At 40.6% G+C, this 12,927-nt stretch overlaps 1 protein-coding gene across 1 annotated transcript in view; it reads left to right on the forward strand.

Annotated features, from left to right (window-relative positions):
• Positions 1–208: 208 nt before the first annotated feature.
• HIPK3 (homeodomain interacting protein kinase 3) overlaps positions 209–12,927 on the forward strand; it is an 89,083-nt gene continuing 76,364 nt past the window's right edge. The window contains exon 1 of the mRNA XM_014949273.1: positions 209–316. The gene's annotated coding sequence lies outside the window, so the exon portion shown is untranslated. The remainder of the gene's footprint in view (positions 317–12,927) is intronic.

Genomic DNA, 12,927 nt, shown 5'->3' on the forward strand with positions numbered 1-12,927 from the left:
GTGGCGCCCGGGCGCGGTGGGGGCGGCGGCTCCTCCCGTTACGGGTCCTGCCTCCCGGTCGCCCCCGCCGCGGCGGCTCCTCGTAGCCCCCGGCGAGGACCCGAGCCCCGAGAAAGGACCCCCCCGGACCCCCGGCTCCGCGGGAGGCTGGCGCTGGGGCGGCAGCCGGTGCCGCGGGGCCGGTAGAGATAAAAGCGAGCGGGAAGGAAGCTGACGCTTTGAAATTTGGTCAGTTCCCAAGAAGGAGCCCTGGGAACACAGAGGGGGTTGTCGCTGGTGTCCTCAGCGTCAGGACCGCAGCAGGGGCTGTGCCGGGGTGGGTCTGCCTCTCGGTTCGTCGTGGTGTCTATTAGAAGACCGGTAGATGAGTTTGCATGTGTGTTAATGCTGTAAGAAATAGTGATTTTATTTGTATTTACCTTAAGCCCTCAGTCGTCAGTGCCCTGTACTTACACGGATAAAAATACCTTTCTTTTGAGGCTATACTTTTGTTACTAACTGTTGCGTCTGACTTAAAATGTCAGTGCCAAAAACTGCGGTGGTTTCCTTTTTTGTTAACTTGGTGAGTTGTTTTGCGACTCCCAGGCTTGCCTGCTCGCGAATTATGTGGCGCTCTGATCCTTTTGCATCTTTCTGCTTCAGTGTAACCTTGTCTATTTCAGTTGCTTTAGTATCTTTAAATGGTGGGAAAATCTGTTATTAACATGAGAGTCAATTTCATTGAGTAAAGCTTCGGTTGTTGATAACAATGCATATTTCTGTGATTATCCCCCCCCCCCAGTATTACCTCCCATTACATCATTTGCAAGAAGTTTATGCTCTGATTTCACACAAAGTAGAATAGCTTGGCTGGACTGTGAGGACTTACCTTCTGACATAACAGTAATTCCATAACAGAGTTAAGTTTGCTAAAGGTTTCTGTGGACTGAGTTTAAAATTCACACAGTAACTGTCTAATAAGCATGGCAGCTGGCAAAGAGATTAATTAAGCACCTGGAAAATAGGTCAAGACTGTATTACGAAGTGACATGATGAGATCGCAAATAAATAGAGCAAAGTGTTAACGTGGACTTAACTGGGAGAAAACTGTTACTGACATAACAGTGGTGACTGCTTTATCTGTGCTGCCGCGGACCATTTATGGTAGCGTGCAGTGAGATGATGTTTATAATCATGTAAAACAGGAATTAGATAGAGTTTTCATTTAATGTGCTTATTACCAGGCACTTGTGTTGTAGTGCGAGTTCTGCTGCTTGCTCAGGGTGTGGCATTGGTTGTGCTTGTAAATTATTTTTTCATAGATATGTTTGGATAGATGCTCTAATTTGGGTGGCGGTGTGTGGCTCTCCGGGTTTGAGGACACTTTGTAATCGGAGAATAAAGTTTTGTTTAAAAAAATTGCTCGGGAAGCTGCCCCTGACCTGAGGTCTCTCTGCTGGTGCCTGTGATTTTTCTTTGTTTCAGGTTTTTTGTGTTTGCATGTTTCCTCCCTCCTATCTTTCAAACAACCACCTACAGCAAGAGGGAAATGAGACTGGCTCCTGCATAACGAGATGCCAGAGACAAAGACAGGGTGTGGGGAGGAAGAGTGAGCTTTCAACTCATTTTACGGAAGTTGACACAACTGATAGAAATACTAGAATTTGTCTGTGCTGCTTTTTTTATGTGCTTCAGTGTTAGAGCAGTTGCTTCAAAACAAATGTTGTTTTGGAGGTGTTTTTTTTTTTTTTTTTCAAAAAGCATATGTTGGATTGATTTGTGCCTGTTAAAGGGGATGGGAGGTTGAGCAGCATTTTTAGAGACAGAGTGTTAGCTTACCAGCTCCTGGGGAGAACAGAATTAACTATGCTTAATTCTTGTGAAAATCCCAACCTAAACATGTAGGAATGCCAGGCTGTGCTTCCCCAAACTTGTGTGTTGAGGGGTTTAGCCCTCTGGACTATTTTAAGGGATTGCACTCCTGGTTTTAGAACGGTTTTCATTTTAAAAGCATATATGCTCTTTCTTGTATTTTCCAGCCTGCCAGTATGCTGATTATAGCAACAAAGATCCTTTTGACAAAAGGGTGTATTTCGAAACAGGAATTTTGTAGCTGGCTTTCTTAGATGTGTGTGGGGAAGAAAAGCATTGGGAACGGGCACAGTGCTGTCATTTGAGGCTTGAACTTATATTTCAGAGGAATGTTAAATACAGAAGGAAAGCTTCTTTAAGTTGAGCTAAATTTTGCTGTTTCCATGTGAGGTCTTTGAGGTATTGTGGCACACAAGTGCCTGCACAGTTACTGCAGGCAGTATTGCTCTCTGTACAGAACTGTGTGGAAAAAAGCAGAGAACATCTATGCTTTTAATATTTTTGTTTTAGCAGACAAGCCTTAGCTTCACTGACTATATAATTATTTAATTCCATATGTAGCAGCATTACAGCTGAGGTAAAGTGCTCCATTGACTAACAGAAGTGTGAGTTGGGTAGAGCAGGCCTGAGAATCAACTGGTGAGACTCCATCAAGGGAAGAAAAAATGTGGAAGTCAGGTGTCCTTGTAGTGATACCAGCGCTCCTCGGTTAAACTTTTACTGTTGAATTTTGTGAAATAGTATCCACCTTTCATACCGTGAAAAAGCTTGTTTGTACCTTTTTGTGTTTTCTAAATTTCTTCAATTTCTTGATGATGTTACACTGCAGTTACAGGAGAATTTAAAAAGTCTTGGCCTAGGATTACTTTGATGAAGAAAACATCCTTAGTGCTGCTTCGCTGAAAATATGAAGCTCCTATAGCTGGGTTATATAAACTTGCAGCTGGTCAAATACTTACTTTCAGCTGGTCTATCTATTACATTTTCTTGCCTTTGAAAATAAGGGAAGTAAGAGTTGAGCTTGATGCTGAGAAGCTTTTACGAAGTTAAAGTTTCTGTTCTCAAGCCACTGAAATATTTTTCTTCAGGTCTCTTGACTGAAAATCTGAGATGGAGAGGAAAATAATGTTTTACTTTAAATCCAGGTCTTGGAAGAAAAGCTCATTCTTTGGGTGAAGTATGAAAAGGGTCTCTAGGTATCTGAAACTATTTCATACTCTGGTTGGGTTGGGTGTGAAACCAAATATTAAGAAATCGGTAAGGATGAGTGCTGAGCGTGTTGGAGATGGCTGATGAGTGTACAGTGCACCTTAAATGATGATGTTAACTATATTTAAAGCGACTTTCAATGGCTAGTGCTCTGAAATGGGTTAGCAATGGGTTGCCTTTTCTGACTTCTACAGGCAGTGAACACCTTCTATTTAACCTGAAATAACCTCTAATGAAGCATAAAGCCTGGAAAATCCTGTTACTGTTCTTGGCTTCCCAGCCCCACTCTAGAAACCATTTTAATTTAGAGCCTCTGTCTCTTTTACAGGTTTCTAGAAAATTTGAAGGTCTGTTTCTCTTCAGAGGCACTAACTTTTGAGTGACAGATGAGCAAGGGAACAATATGTAATTGTGAAAGTGGGTTTTAATCTGTGACTTCATTTGATAGTGTAGTATTTCCTATAGGGTAGGTGCTTTATTTTCCCCCTTAATTCTTCAGTTGTTTTATTTCAATATAGTGAATGTTGGGAAAGATGGCAAGAGTTGGCATGAGTCTTGTTTTTAGATGCAATTTGGGGATAATCTTTGTACAGTTCTGTAGTATTTTTTCACTTTGTGTCACTTTTTTATACAGTGTCTTCATATTCCACTTCAATTTTGAGAGTGGGTAACTTTCTGATGAAATGGAGTTCATCTCTAGCTTAGCAATTTTGCTTGAAAGTGGAAGAAGAGCCAAATAACTGAAGTGTTTTTCAAGCAAGTCAGTTTAAGTAGTTTAGTTCTGGTTTGTTTGTGTTTTTTTTTTTTATTCAGTGATGTAGAATCAGTTTAGTTTCAGAATTTCTCCACGTATTACTACCTTTATGTATTTAATAGTCACAGCATTATGTAAACTTTTTATACAGTCTTTTTTCACCTTGTGTTTTCAGGAAAAAAATAGAAAATATTCCTTTTTGGAAGTGTGGCCTTTGCTCTAGCTTTGTACCCTACACTATTTGTGTATAACGGGAAAAATGTTAAGTTCAAGTTCCAAAACACAGCAATAAAATAAGACCCAGTGAAATATGCAAAGACAAAACAGCTATAAGAAATACTTTAATATATTTTTAGTATGATCAAAGCTAAAGCAACTATCTCAGTATTTAAAAAGTAATTATCTGTACATAAGAATCCAGTTATTATTGCATGTTATGGGTGACATTCCCATCAACCCCCCCTGTTTTCAAAATCAGTAATCTTAAATTCATGACTCTCTCCATTCTTGCTAAAACAAGAATTCTAGAAAACTATTTCAGTGCTTTTTAAAGCATGTTACAAAATAAATGTGATTAATGCTTTTCATGTAAAATGTCAGCTATTGTCAAATGAGAGTCCCTTCATATTTGTATAAACATTATTTGTCAAAGATGTACGGCACAGCAGGAGCTACTCACTCAGAATAAGTGGTGGAAAATGTAAGGACAAGAAAGCTCCTGTCCTCGTGCCTGCGCAGGGTCCCATCAACATCCTGGCTAAAAGAGGGTGTAACTGCAGGTGGGAGATGCTCACATCTGCTCCCCACACCTGTTGGAAACCACTCTGTGATTTCAAACAGGAGCATTTCTTACCCTTCTCTGCAGTGGAGGCTGTGCTCCTGTAGGTTACTACGCTGTGTTGTCCTGCAGCTGCTTTTATGTGACCAGGACTCTTTAACTTCCAAGGTATGAGAACTTAAATTGCTGGGTGAGACAAGATTTTTATCTTGTTTTTATCTGAAGCTTGGCCATTGCCTTGCCTTGGGGAAGTTGTGTCCAGTACCTGAGAACTTGCTTTGGGTTATTTTAGGAGTATTGCTTGACTCTTGGTGAACCGTGAGATGGAAGTGGGTCGCCTCACCTTGTGCTCTCCTTGTCTTGAAGCGTGATAAAATGAGATAGCAAAACTGGTCCCTGGGCAGGAAACTTCAGCTGGGATTGTGATAACTGGTTCGGCTGTGCTTTGTGTGGGGCTGGAGCCCTTGCAATGGTCTTCATTGCAAAGTTGTTTGCTGCTTTTATTAGTGTGACCCAGTCCCTCCAGGCTGGCTCCATAGAGGCTTTGGATGTGAACTGATGTCTGAATCTTTCTCCAGTCTTGCTGTTTGCAACTGAAGCAAGTGTAAGAGTAGCCACTAGTGTCGGGTACTCATTATCTATATGCACAGTTGTATCTGAAACCTTAGTAATTTACTTTTCAAAAGTAATTTACTTTTTCACATATGTTTATGGAAACACACTTCTTCTGTTTCCCCATCTGTGTTGTTTGCTACTTTGTTTTGGTCCTTCCTCAGTGTTTACAAAACCAGTACGTTAACCTTTACCTTATTCCACTAGTTAGAGTAAAATGTACTCATTTTTTCCCTCTTCCGTATGGCGCAGGTTTTGCCTGTGTTGGTACACAACAATTGGTGGAACTTGCACAATTTCCAGAAGGCTTTTTTGTTTCTTGAAAGATGTCTTTATGCCTTTTTGACTGAAAAACTGTTAATGTGCACCATCATAGCCTTGTAAACCTCTTCCTTCCTGTGTTTTTTCTAGAGACTTTGGTCATCTGCCGCTTCTTACCCTTTTCCTTTCAATTTTTCTGTATTTTCTTTTTTTTTTTTCTTTAAGGATTAGAATTGCTTGCTTTTCTAAACTCTGTCCATTCTAGTTGAGATATTTTGCTTATTTTTGAAGATTTAAGCTATTTATAGGGGTAGAGGAGGACCTCACAAGATCTTTAGTTTTCAGCACTTGAATCGGTTTAATATGGGAATTTTGGTGTTTCCAATCTTACTTGGGAAGCCCTTTGGAAGGAACAGGCTTTGTTCCTAAAAGAAGAAAAAAGCTCTTTGTCTCTTTTTTCCTTATCTATTAATATCAACTTATTTTATGATTCAAGAAATTAATTGGTATTCAGCCTGATAGTAATGGATTGCTTTCATGAGATTCTGAAGGGTTTTTTTAATACCTTTTCTTTATGATTTTTGAAGTGATGCTATGGTCTAACGTCGTCCTTTGTGTCAGCTCTGAGCCCTGCAAGAGGACATTGTGGGACTTTTTCCCAAGAAATATTTTGAGAGCTCTTTGCAGTGAGTGCTTTTTGAGACCAAATGTATTCTTAAAACTTGGTTGAAGAGCTGTCTAAACTTTGTTTTAAAGATTAAAACAAGAGTGAATGTTAAAAGTTTATTTATGCTAAAAATGGAAAGATTATTCAATATGGAAGGGAACACAACAGAGGAAAAACTGACGCATATTTACCATTATTATGCTCTAGCTGGTGGGGTCATATGCTGCATGTAATCTTGCCTTTCTTTTTGCATACCTTTCTGTGTAGTTAAATCAATAAGTTTCTCTGTGTAGGGGAGAGAGAGAAATTTCTCTCACTAGTGGCTTTGGGAAACATTATAATGTGGGTTATTACAGTTATTGATTTGTTAGCAGGTAGAAGGCTGAGCCTTCTTTGAGGGGATATACAATTCTAATACACTGATTCTTACCCGTAGGAAACTCTGCTTCCTTCAGGTCTTTAGAAATCTGAAAGAAGTGGTAAACACCTATTCTCCTTCTGTTCTTTCTTTATTGTTCTACATATGCCATGTGTAATTTATACAGCTGTTTTCTGTAAGCAACTAAAGGTATCTTTATGATGCTGTTGCTTACAATGAAAGAAAAACACCTGTTTTACAAAAGCAAAATATTAAAAACACATTTTAAAGTAAAGAATTTGTATTCTGAAAACAAAATAAATAAGGACTTTGAAGAGTTTTCATTCTGTGCGTGCATATATAAAAATAAAAGCCCTTTCAAACATATACTTACTCTGTGTTGTATATACATGTTTATGTGTATAAACTGTAGTCAGTATATGTTTGAAAGTTGTTACTGGGTATAGCTGAAGTGACTGACCTGAACACTGTAACAGAAAAAGATAAATCAAGAGAAGTGTGTTGGGTTCAGACGTCTTAATTCTTTTACAGTTAAGTCAGATTTTTAAACAAACAAAAAAAGGCTAAGGTTTTATTTACTATAATATTTTGTTGCAGAAGGAATTGAATATGATCTAGGCGTGCTGTCCTGGCAACTCCGCAATTGCTTGATAATTAATTTTTTCTTTGTCCTATTGGAAGAGTGATTATGATTTTTTAGGTATTTGGGGAAAGTTTTAACTCAAGTGTTGCTTACTGTGGGCTAATTCTCAATACGTAGGAAACAGTTTTATATGTCTCTTGAACCATGCTGTCCTGGTACAGTAGACCCTGATTTGCAAATTTTTGCATCACATGTCAGACTTGATGAGCTGGATGTTATTTGTGTGTGCGCTGTTGCAAACCTAATGTGCAAGTCCTGTGGGGAGAAGAGTAATTTTGCATTGCTGTACTGACGCGTGCTCTGTCCAGATGAAAATCCCTTATAATAGAGGGAGAAAGATCGTTTTGAGTGAACCTACTCCACCTTGAGTAATTTAGAGAACTTGATGAAGAATCGACTTCATGTAAGTAGGACCTCTTCATGGGCATGCAGATGTCCTGGCATACCAGCCATTCTGTGAATATGAAGTAGCAACAAGGAAAACAGCCATCTAGATTTATATTCTTACAGGAGCTGCTTTTGATATTGTCTGGATCTATTCTAAAGTTAAACTTCTAAATAAATTTCTTAGCTGGGTTGGTCTGCTTCTAATTCTAACAGAAGCCCAGCAGACTAAGAATGTAAAATTAGGAAATGAAATCAAAGTAGAATGGCTGGAAATAAGGAGGAAAAATGTAATATATAATTGTTTAGGAAGCCTTTTTTTTAAAAAAAAAATAAAAACAATAAAACCAAACATTTGAACAGTTTGGTTTACCAACAGGCCGTTAGAAATAAACCCCTCTATCAAATTTTAGGGAATTTGCCAATTTTTAGGGAAGATGGCAAAATCTTTTGGAAATACTTAAGCAGTGGAGAAAGCATGGCTTTATGTCCTACCTCTCCAGACCTTGATCCTTACTGCATTGAAAAGGACAGCCAGTAGCAGTAGTTGGAGTACATCTTCAGCACTGTACTATTGTGCAGAACCCAAAGGTGTGGCCTCTCCTGAACACCCCTGTTAGGGACTTTTATTTCAGTGTGCCCACTGTTTCGGGTTCAAAAAGAATTAGCCTTTTAAAAGAAGAGATTAGGCTGGCGAAGCCCCGGCTGGTTGAAACGCGCTGTTTGTGTCGATGGTGGCACATTCTGATTTGGAGAACGTGGTCTCTTTTGGGGCTGGTGGCCAATACTGTGCTACTTGTGCTTTCTTTTCAGTTGCGTAACAGCTTCTTGCCCAGCAGAAAAATAAATGCTTGAAGTATTGTTCCATTTGTCTTTTAAACTGTGATTGCGGTCATATTGGCATCACAAGATTTAGCTTTAGATATTTGTGGAAAATATGAATATAGCGATTGTACTCTTCAGTGCTGTTACTGGTACAAATGACAGCGTTGAGTCATAGGAATTAACTCTGATATTTTATGTAAAATATGTTTGTATTCAGTGTATGGTGTTAGTTCTTTTTCCAAGTATTGAGACAATGGTGCAATTGAGACTAGTTCACTTCATGCTTGAATGAACCTATATTTTTGATTTCTGGTATTAATGAAACACTTGTAGCGTCCAATTAAAAAAACACACTCAGATGTTGCACAAATCTAAAGTCAGCCTTGTATTGTAACATTTTTCTTAGGTAGGTAGTAACTGCATGATACAACTGCAAAATTGAATCCTTTTATTGTTTACTTCTCACTAAGACTCTCTGGAACCAGCCTCTGGCCTTCCAGCCTCAGCCTTCGCCACTGATCTGAGCAGGACTGAGGTTTCATGTCAGGCAAAGGCTGCCATCAGCTCAGCTTAGTTTTGTGCCATGTATCATGGGCTGAAATTCCTGTTTTAGTCAGAGAACGTAATCACTGCTTTTGTCATTCAACTTCTGGGTCTCTGGTTGCTGCCCCTAGAACTGGGTGTTGGCTTCTTTGAGCTGGCATCAGAGCCTCTTCTGTGTCTCCCTCTTCTCTGGGGTTCGTGTCCAGAATTGTCTCCGTGGTTGTGTGAGGAGACAATCCATATGGCACGTGTTACTTGAAACACCTCAGTGCTTTCTCCTTTGCTCCATTCCCTCCCTTCCACGGGTCAGAGATCTGTTGGCAGAGCCGGTTTCAAGGTGGCCAGGGGGTGGGATTCCCTGGCCTTGTGTCTCTTAACTCTTTGTACTTTCTGTAGACGCCTTTTTCTTTGTAAAACACAAGAAGCCTCAACTGCCAGTGCTTTGTTATGAATCGTACAGCTGGAGTAAGGGAATTCCTCTGGGTGAACAGTTCATGGGTATGGAAGTGCTCACATCAGTACAGCTTGTTCGGCCACATATCCAAAATAAACAATAACATAGAGGTGCTGCTACTGCCAGCAACAAGGTTTCTTCTTGGGGGGGAAAAGAGAGGGCAACTAATTCGGCTTTGTATTTGCTAAATAACTTGAAAAGTTGGGTAGCACCTAATATAAAAAGAACACTTTAATTTTTTTTTACTTGGGAAAAATGACAGTTAATATCCTTACAGTATTTTCAAAGTGATGCATAATGTAAATAAAACACTTTGTAAGTGCTGCTGCTCAAATTGTGCATTTGCTGGAAGTTACTGAGCTTTTCTAAAGCCTCCCTCGACGCCCAGCTGTGCTGTGAGAAGGGAACGAGTGTGTCGGAACCGGTTCTCACTGATGGAGGCTTGAAAGAAGTTGGAAAACAAGTTTTCTTGGGTTAAATTGTAACTATGGTATTAGATGGCGGCCACGGGCCAGGCTTTGCCTGTTGGGGATTTTACAACAGCAGCAACATAGTGATTGCACTTCTCGGGGGGGGGGGGGGGGGGGGGGTGGTTAGAGGGGTGTGGGGGGGGTTGTTTGGCTGGGAAAATAGCATCAAGAATAAGTTGTGAAGCCCTGGCCCGGCCGCCGAGCGGGGCAGCAAAGGGCCGGGCCAGCTCCTGCTGGTGTGTGGGGGGTGTGTTAGAAGGGGCTGTTTGTTTTGCAGAAGAATTAAGGGTGTAGTGTGGCAGTTTTCTCTTCAGCTCCTCTGCGGTGGTCTCACTGACTTAGTTACTCTGTCGCCCCAGCCGCCCCCTCACCCTGCCAGGAGGAAATGTCCATTTATAGTTAATTATTAATGGTGGACCAGCCTGGAACAGCCTGTGCTTCTCGAGGTTGTTACACTCTGCCAAATTGGTCATGTTTATGAATTTGCCTAGAACTGCTCGAGAAGGCTGGAGTGGTAATTTTAAAGAATCTGGTAAAGAGCTTTGTTACAGTTAAGTGAACGTTAGCAAGATGTTACCAGAGATGCTCCGTTTCCCTCAGCAACGGCTGTGTGGTTCTCTGTGCAGTTTCTGTAGAGAAAAGCTTGACTGGGGGGGGAAACTGTGAAGCACCTCCTATTTATTGTCATTACTTCGTGAAAACATATTTATTCATTTGTTTAAATGAATAAACAATGAATTCACTTATTTAAAATGTGTTTACCCTCATTACTTTGTTCATACTTCCTTCAGAAGCACAGAATTCACAGTCTTAACTCTGATCAAAATTCACACATTTTGTATAATTATGTTTAATTAGTCAAGTGCAGACTTCCCAGATTTCTCTGCTTCAAACTTTGAGCCCAGAAGACTCGTTTCCTTTGAAGGGACCCTATCTAGAGGTAGTAAAAGGCTTTCTTTCCCATGTCCCCCGCAGTATTCGGTAGCAGCACCTGGCACGTGAGATGAGATGCAGCATCCTTGGTGTCAGAGCAAAGCAAGCTGGAGAACTCAGGAGCCAGCTTCAGCTTGTGTGTGCTGCTGCCTGGGAGTGAAGTTACGGTGGTCATCTTGCTCTTAGAGAAGGAGAGGAGAGATTTAAAAATGCATCTGGGGGAATGGACAGACTTCTCTTGAGACTAAAATTGAAGATTGAGCCTGAAGCTACTCCGTAGTCGGAGGCTGCCCATGATGCGTCACCTGAGGATTCCGCTTTTCAGGCCATTTTCTGATGGTTTTGTTTACTCTGCCTTGGTTTGTACCCCAGAGTGGTCTTGTAGCGCACACATTTGGTTTTTATTTTAAATTAAGTTTAACTGGAAGATGTGCGTCAGCTGCTCATGAGTGTTCAGGCTCAAGTAACGTCCCTGAAATGAACACAGAATGAGGTTTTTCTTTCCTTTAGCACCAGCTGCTTTGCTCTACACATCCCTTTCTTACTGTGCCGCTGGATTTGTTCATGTAGATCTAGTCTGACAAGCTTCAGTTTATATGAGGAAGCAGGAGTACTCTTGATAAGAAATGTGCAGAAAGATAATATAAGCTCAGTGAAGTGATTTGTGACAAGGTGGGGAGAAGAAAGATCCACTCTGTGGTGGGTGAAAAGGTGGAGTGTATTATTTTATTTTACCAGAAGACCTGCTAAAAAAACCCCAAAAAACCAAACCCAAATACCACCCTGGCAACACAGTAACTCTTCACTCTTTCCAGTCTAGCTTTCCATACGATCATATTGTAACCTGAATCCCCCAAAATAGTAGAAAGAAACCCAACCCAAAACATCCCTTCCTCCCCCGCCCCCCAAACAAACAAATAAAAAATCCTCAAACAAGCCACTATCCCTCCATCTCCCCAACCAAAAAAACCCAACAAAATGTGGCAGTGCTGTTATATTGTAACCTGAATCCCCCAAAATAGTAGGAAAAAAACCCAACCCAAAACATCCCTTCCTCCCCCGCCCCCCAAACAAACAAATAAAAAATCCTCAAACAAGCCACTATCCCTCCATCTCCCCAACCAAAAAAAACCAACAAAATGTGGCAGTGCTGTTATAGTAGAGGGTGTTGTGGTATTTTCCCTTTCTCTTCAAGATTTGTTGTGGAGCTCTGCTGTCTGGGTATGGGGCTGGGATTTTATCTGGGAGGGGGGAAATCAATCTTATTAATGCCCTTAGCCTCTCAAGGCAAAGACCTCCAGCTGCTGGTTGTATTGAATATTTACATGCTGTTCTGGTGTATTTTGTTGCATATATGTTAATGTATGGTAAAGCGTGTGATTCTGTCTGAAATGTCTCCTGAGTGTATGGCAGAGGTCTTTAAGCACAGTCAGGTATAGGATGCTGTAAGATTTTAATGTGCCTGTGTCACAGGAAAACCTTGTTCATTGGTTATATGAAGATACTGTGGCTTCTCCAGATGTGATTGCATCTTGAAGTATATGTTTAAAAAAAGACAAAATATTGGGGGAAAGGAGGAGTGTGTAGGGGAAGCTGAGAAATAAGAAGCTCGTACAAGAACCTTTAAGCACATTTTTACTTTGCTGGAGTAAAATTTGACTTTTTTAGTTCAGTCTGTCATGATTGCATCAAAGGTTGTTTTCCCAGGGTATGTCATCTCTTTTATTTAGAACTTAATGATTTTTTTTTTCTTGAAGTTGCTAAAGATGTTCTCATAATAGCTCAATAAGCATTTCTTATCTGAGAACAGAGCCGTTACTGTGGTCAGAGTTCAGGGTCTTGGAGTTAAGCCTGTAAGAAACACACAAACCCCAAAAGATGATAGCCTAGTTTTTCTCATTCAGATGAAGAGAAAGCTGTGACTATGTGCTTCCAGTCCTTCTGGACTGGTTTGAATAGCATGAGCTATAGAAAACTTACATGTTTTTTGAATGCCAGTGGTCTCTACGGGCTCAGATAAGGATTTGAGTGATCTTCAGGCTGTGCTAAAAGGCTGTCCTCCCCCTATTCTCACCCCACTGGGCTGTCTTCAGAAAACCTCCTTAATTGCAGCGTAGGTTTATCACGGATTTTTTTCAAAGTAATCGTTTTGATTTCATGCCAT

This window comes from Calidris pugnax, unplaced genomic scaffold (assembly GCF_001431845.1).
Source record: "Calidris pugnax isolate Ruff unplaced genomic scaffold, ASM143184v1 scaffold177, whole genome shotgun sequence".
Lineage (NCBI taxonomy): Eukaryota > Metazoa > Chordata > Aves > Charadriiformes > Scolopacidae > Calidris > Calidris pugnax.